This window comes from Elephantulus edwardii, unplaced genomic scaffold (genome assembly GCF_000299155.1).
Source record: "Elephantulus edwardii isolate Elephantulus edwardi_28Jun2011 unplaced genomic scaffold, EleEdw1.0 scaffold00132, whole genome shotgun sequence".
In the NCBI taxonomy this organism is placed as follows: domain Eukaryota; kingdom Metazoa; phylum Chordata; class Mammalia; order Macroscelidea; family Macroscelididae; genus Elephantulus; species Elephantulus edwardii.
Window position 1 is genome coordinate 9020361 of NW_006399882.1, and position 7759 is coordinate 9028119.

Genomic DNA, 7759 nt, shown 5'->3' on the forward strand with positions numbered 1-7759 from the left:
TGTATCCCTAAGCACAGTTGATAACAGTGCATCTAAATTACAAAATCAATCTCCTCAAAAGTATACGTGTTTCCTATTGCCAAAGGGCCCTTCAGAGTAGTGAGAGAAAATCTTCACCCTGAAACCTACAGCATCCCTTTTCAGCAGGAAGTAGCTAAGAGAGTCCGCCGCCCCATTTTCCTTATGAATCAGGGTGAAATCTCTCTCAGGGAGGAGTGACGGGGAATGACTAAGGACGCATGGACAAAGGAGATTAATCAGAACTAGCTTTGATGGGGACTATGGCAACATGACAATGGAAGCTGATCCTCAGGGAATGCTGCTTTATTGGAAGTATTTTTGTGAACTTATTTTGCTTTCTCATATTTGCTTTCTTATATTTGTTTGATTATATATAAAGGATTAAGAGACAAGGAAGAATGAATCCTGGAGAAGAGAAATTATGCTCATCTTGATGATCTCAAAATTATGATTTAAACAAAAGAGGGGGAAATGAGGGAAGCCAAATATCAAATTTAATAATAGTAGACCAAATGCTGTATCGGGAAATGAGGGAAGCTTAATACAAGCTGAAGGTCACCTTGTGAAACTGGGGCGTTCCCTAGGAGTCAACATTGTTCTTAGTTTGCATCAGCTGAATCCCTCCCTCCTGAGATTAGCATAAAGTGGAACTTGGCCTTATCTGCAAAAGACTTCACCATTATCCTTTGTTTTTGTTTGTACTTCCTTGTGATTTTACTTTGCTTACCTTCCTTATGATTCCAAATACTCAGAGAAGCATGGCTTGGGGCCTTCAGTCATGGGAACTGTTGGCCCCTGTTTTTCACACTCTCTGTTCTATATAAAAAATTTTTTATACTGGTTTACATACAATGTTCATAAAGTTCATATAGGGTCACACAGTTTGATGGGGGGAGGAAGGGATGGGTAAAGGAAATGGGAAAGATCCAGTGTGTACAATTTATGAAAAACAACCAATTCACATTAAAAAAAAAAGCATTCTTTATTGGAACCAAATATCTTTATTTTGTCTGTATCCATGCCAGAATTTGCAATAAGAATTCTAGCATTTTCAATCCTCTTTGGTTGGTTTACTCCAAAGCCTTCATCTAAGAGTCTGCTAGACCTCCTCTTAATTTCTTGATGACATGAATTGCCTCCATATTACCAGAACCTTTCAGTCTAAGAACAGCTTCTACAGCTAACTTAGTAAAACAGTCTTTACTAAGTGATGAGTTAGAAGTTTTGAGGATAAGTTTGTTCCTGAAATGTTCATTAAAACTTGATGGAATTTAGTTTCATCGGAACTGATCAATCCCAGATTTCAAAAGAGTTTTCTCTTGCTACCTTTGTGGCTACTCTCCAACCTGCAGTGATAGTCTGTGAATGAATCTTTTTTGCAATTCAAGTTTCTGATTCCCTGTGGCTAAAACAGTAGCAGAGGTAGTACCATCACCAACTTCATCATCTTGAACACTCGACCTATTGACTAAAACTTTAGCTGTTGGATTTTCAACACCAATATTTTTCAGAATAGTTGCACCATTATTAGTTACCATAATGGAGGCATCTCATCCACCACTTAAAAGAATCTTGTCCATGCCTTTGGGTCTCAAAGTGCTCTTTACCAAATCTCCAATAGCAGTGGCACCAATAAAAGAAGACAAATGAGCTGTTGCTGCCCTCTCTTCATCAACTCCAGCTTTGGAGATGTTAATGGGAACAAAGTAAAGAAATACCATGATTCCAAGGAGTCCAGTACACATGCTAATTCCTCATTACTCACCCCGGTAATGAGAAGAGAAAAACAAGAATGAATAGTAATTTTAAAATAGAGTAAACTAATTTATTAAAAGAGGAAAGCATTCACATTGATAAAAAAATTAAATCCAAATGTATATTCTCTGATAACGAGATACTTTGAAAAACCTAAAAGTTCAACAAACAAATGGATAGAGAAGCTCTGGTATGTTCACACAATGGAATACTATGCAGCATTGTAAAACAAGGAATTCATGAAACATTATGCAAAATCGATGACCCTGGAGGACATTATGCTGAGTGAAATATCTCAATCACAAAAGGACAAATATTGCATAGGGCCAATGTTGTAAACAGGACTGACATCAGGGTTGATGGAAGACAGAAAAGGAGGGGAGGAATGATGTATATTACATTGATGAGGGAGGGTACTGTTTAAAAGGGATATATGATTGGGTATTATTGTCCAGAATGAAGGCTGCATAGTGGAGTGGACTTGGGGGGAGGGATTGCATAACAATGAGTTTTTCTTTTACTTCTCAAGGAGAAGAGTGAATTGGGGGGGAGGAGGAGGTGGACAGATAGAAAAGTGCAACAGTGAATGAATGGAAATCCTAAGTCTATAAACTTTCATTAAAATTAATTTTTAAAAAAACCCAACTAAAAACATATGACCCAAAGACTTAAAAACAGAAGCTCCAACAGATTCTGATACCCTAGTGTTCCTTGTGACACTCGTCATAATAGCCAAAAGGTAGAAACAACCTAATATCCATTGACAGATGAATGAACAATTAAAATGTGTTACATACATATAGTGGAATACTACTTTTCCAGTAGGGAAAGTGAGGTCTTTGTACAATGTAAATGGAGTGGGAGGACATAATGCTGAGTTAAATAAGTTAATCACAAAAGAACACATTGTATAACCACAATTATGGAGAAAGACAAGAACAGGCAAATGTATAGAGAACAAATTCTGTCCATACTTAAGACTGGGGCTGGTGGGCAGTAGTGAGGAAGAAGGGATGTGATGTGGTTTACGGTTTATGGACTAATGAGTTTCACTTTACAGTGATGGAAAAGAACATTTAACTAAGGGTAAGATTGCACAGCCAATTAATATAATTGTTGTCAATAAATTCTAGACTTTAAAAAGTTGAATTGGCAAAGAGTTGTGTGACAGATTTATTTACAACATGATCAAACAGAGCAGCTGCTTAGGCACCTGAGCACAACCAAATGCCTTACAGGATTGGGTTTCTTGGTTTGGAGGTTTAGGATCATGATTTCATGGCCTAGTAACATATTTAAAGCTTCTGTTCTGTCTCCTAGTTCATTATATTGCCTTGGGCTCTTAAAAGGTTCCAGGTGACCAAGACACAATTGGTCTCCATCTACCTGGTACAATAGAGGAAGAAAGAATCAGAAATAGAAGGAGGGAATGAAATGTGTGTCTAATTGCCTATATCAACAACTGACCCCTTTTCCCTTACCAGCTACCATTACTGGATAATTTGATCAAAAATTGTAAGACCCAAAGTATGAAAAGGCAGAACAGAATTCCAAAATCTCATGGGCTGCAGACTTTCTGGAGTCATGAAGGTTGGATGAAATAGTAAAATTATTGCCCGGAGAAAATCATTAAACCTAAAACCAAAATTACACGTTGAAGTCTTCAGAGAACCGAAGAGTAGCTTAGCTTAGCTAGTAAAGGATGTCTGTCTGGAGCATTGTGGTCTTTTAAGATCTCTCTCTATCAAAGTGAAATCAACTTAAAAGAATTGATAGGAACCATAGCCATCAGCAGGTCAGTGAGTATATGTTAATTAAGGAGGAATAAGTCTGAAAAGAAGGATGAGAATCATCAGACAACTCCAAGAATGTAACTAGTGTCACTGAATCATGTATATACAAACTATTGAATTTTGATGTATCAATAGCAACAAAATAAATTCTAGAAAAGAAAACTATACCTGGAGATACTATCATTTGTGAATATAATGGCACTATTAATGGGTGAAAGATATGTCTTAAAAACTGCATATACAGAAGGGAGCTCTTGTGGCCTAGTGGCAAGACGCTTCACTGCAATCCCAGAGGTACGTGGTTCAAATCCACCAGATGCTCTGCTGGAGAAGGAGGGGGCAATCTCCTCCGGTACCAGTCAGATCTGATTTGATGGTACACGTAAAAAATAATACAATTTAAAAAATTAAAAAAAAACCTGCATGTACAATGATCTAGATATGGATATATATATATAGTGCTTAGATTTAAGATAATCTTGATTTCTTATATCCCTGTATTTTAAGTGTATTTATTTCTCCTCTTTATCTTTTCCATGTAAAAATTCTATCCATCTGTGGTTGTTTTTTAGATACCTGAGGTGGCAGTTTTCAACAAGAGTGACCCTATTCTGATATTTCTATTTCTAATGTCTTTTGCCATTGCCACACTTTTCTTTGCCTTCATGGCCAGGACTTTCTTCACGAAAGGTGAGTCCTGGGCCTGTTGTCTGTCAGGGATGGGCTTGTCAATGTTCTCTTGTAGCTTGGTTTGTCTCATCACCTACAGCATTCATTACTGCCCTTCTAAAGCCAAGTGTCTATTTGCAAGATTATTTTAACAGTAAGTCTACTCACTATGAAGGACCTGTTGAAACAGCTTGTTCGATGTATGCTTCTAGACTTCTTTTGGTTTCTAGATATTTCTAATAAAGGCTAGCTGTTGTTAGGTTCTGTTGAGTCAGCAAAAGAACGAAATCTACCCAATACTGTACCATCTCTGTGTGGCTGGGCCTGTTACTGGGTTTACTGGGTGAGTACAGCTTGTTGAGGTTCTTGCTCTTTTTGCTGGCCCTCTACTTCTCCAAGCATGCTCACTTTCTCCAGAGACCAGCTCCTCCTGACTGCACACCCAAGTGCGTGAGACAAAGTTTCACCATCTTTGCTTCTAGGGAGAATTCTGACTGTACCTCTTCCAAGACACATATGTTTGCTCTTCTGGCAGCCCTTAAGGATATTCCGTATCCCTCACTGATGCCATGATTCAAATGTGTCAGTTCTTTAGTCTTTATTATTCATCCTCCCACCTTCACTTGTATGTGAGGTAATTGAAGATAATATATGTGAGGTAATCTTGCCACATTGGTGGCTTACCAGTGGCTAGAAGCCATGTCATCAGCAGGGTCACCCATAGTGGACAGGTGTCATCCAACCTTCCAGACTAAGACAGAAAGCTAGCCTGGCCTTCCACACCTGAAATAGTGAGTCCCTGGGAATAGCAGAGCCTGGTCTGATATAGCCCAGAAGATGAGGCTCTCAGGTTGAAAATCAATGAAAACAAGCAGCAGGTTTCAGTTCAGAAGAAAGGGGAAGAATATGATATCCAGGGCAAATTATTTTCCTAGATCTTGATTGTGAAGCTGAGGCCCAAGAGAGTAGGGTGACTTCTGAAATGCTTAAGAGGGACTCCTCAAGATATGTTCCTAACAAGAAGAGTGTTACTTCTAAACTATTGGGAGAACTGATTTCCCACTAAGGATATGCATAATAATCATGAAGTCAGAGTTCAGGAGAATTGAATGGTGGGTCCCTCCCTGTACAGAGACACAGATAGAAGTCAGTGAAGGACAAATTCAGCCCAACTGAATTCTGTGATAGAAGTATAACCAGACGACTCATATCTCTGTAACAACAACAATATATTTTACATCAAATCATGTGTTCTTACATGTGGGCCCTGGAAAATATTGACTCTGCCAAGATGGGTAGTTGGAATGATGAAGAAGCCTAGATACTAACTCCTGATATAAACTCTAAATCTAATTTCTGACTTGAAACTCTTTAAAATATACATGACAGGAATGAGATGGTCTAATAAGAGAGTTATAATGGGGAACTCAGGATGAGTATCAAAGGACATCTTAACAAACTAAGACCATTGTTGTTACATGCCATCAAGTCAGTTCCAGTTCCAGTGTTGTTGTTATTGTTATGTCCCATTGAGTGAACTCAGACTCATAGTGACCCTATGAACAATAGCTCTAAACACTGCCTTATCCTGAGCCAATCTCACTGTCTCTGATACACCTGCTCCCATTACCACAGTCACTGTGTCAATCCATCTCATCCTCTCCTGTCCTGGCCCTCCTCCTTTCCAAGCATGATGTGCTCCTTCACAGACTAATCCCTCCTTGGCGATTATGTATGGCCAAAAGTATGTGAGATAGAGCTTCACAATCCTTGCCTCCAAGGAGCTCCCTGGTTTCACCTTCTTCAATACAGACCTATTCTCTTGACAGTTCATGGTATGTATGTTCAATATTCTTGTCCAGCACCACAATACAAGTCATTGATTTTTCTTGTCATCCTTAGTCATTGTCCACCTCTCAGATGCATAGCACAAGTAATTGCAAAGAGTATGACTTGAATCAGGAAGCTTTGGTGGCCTGGTGGCAAGAAGCTTTGCTGCAGTCTCAAAGACACATGGTTCAAATCCATCAGCTGCTCCACAGGAGAAGGATAGACAATCTCCTCCTTGCAATTAACTGCTTCTGAAAACCTGCTGGAGGGTCAGCCATGGGTCAGTTCTGACTCTATGGTACACAACAACACCACCACAACAATGGCTTGAATCAGGTGTACCTTAGAACTAGACACTCATCACATTCCCTTACTGATTTTGAACCATGTTGTGTTTTCTTGCTCTGTTTTGACAACTGCTTCCTGGTCCAAATATGGGTTTCACATGAGCACAATCATGTTATCTGGACCTCCATTCTTCTCAGTATTAGCTAAAATTTGTTGTGATCCATATGGTCAAATGCCTTTGCATAGTCAATAAAACACAGATAGACATTTTTCTGGTATTCTCTGCTTTTAGCCAAGATCCATCTGACATCACCAATGATATCCCTAGTGCCAGGGCCTCTTCTAAACCCACGTTTTATTTTTTATAGTTCATGTACTGTTCCAGTCATTTATTTTTATAATCTTCAGCAAAATTTTGTTTGCATGTGATATTAGTGATATTGTTTGATAAATTCCACACTCTGTTGGATCAACTTTTTAGGGTATGGGAATAAATATATACCTTTTCCAGTTCCTTCCAATATATGTGTTGTTGTTGTTATGTGCCATAAAATTACCTGCGTCACATAGTGACCCTATGTACAGCAACTCTGAAGCCTGCCCTGTCCTCACTGACTCTGACACACCTACCTCCATTACCCCAATTACTGTGCTATCCTTCCACCCTTCCAGTTATGATGTCCTTCTCCAAAGACTAGTCCCTCCTGGCCATGTGCCCAAAGTATGTGAGATGGAGCTTCAAAATCCTTGCCTTCAAGAAGAAACTTGGTTTCATCCTCTCCAGGGCAGAACAGTTTGCTCTCTTGATAGTCCATGGTTCAAGACTCTTCTCCAGCACCACAACTCAAAGACATCAGTTCTTCTTCTGTCATCCTTAGTCATTGTCCAGCTCTCTGGTTATTTCCAACTCATGGCAACTCCTATATAAAATAGAACAAAACACTACCTGTAGCATCCTCACAATCATTGCTATTATGTTAAGTGATGCCAAGTGTTTAAAAAACTGAAGTTTTAGTAATGTACAAGAAATAAACCAAAGATTACAAATAAGAGAGAAAACCAATGCAGTCAGAAGAATAAGAATTCAAGACGAGTATAGAAAACAAATGGCAAGACAGGCAAAGTGAGATTCAAACCACACCAGATATGAGTAGTGTATGGAGTCTTAAAAGCTTGTGAGCTTGCACACCCATGTTTATTGCAGCTTTGTTTACAGTAGCAAAGAGTTGGAAGCAGCCTAAGGGTCCATCAACAAACAAATGGATAGAGAAGCTGTGGTATATCCACACAATGGAATACTATACAGCATTGAAAAACAAGGAACTCATGCAATATTATTCAAAGTGGGTGACCCTGGAGGACATTATGCTGAGTGAAATATCTCAGTCACAAAGGGACAAATA

General features: G+C 38.9%; 2 pseudogenes; one reads left to right on the plus strand and one right to left on the minus strand.

Moving 5' to 3' along the window:
- LOC102857438 overlaps nucleotides 1–1715 on the minus strand; it is a 5324-nt pseudogene extending 3609 nt beyond the window's left edge.
- LOC102876896 overlaps nucleotides 1–7759 on the plus strand; it is a 165462-nt pseudogene that overhangs the window by 76848 nt on the left and 80855 nt on the right.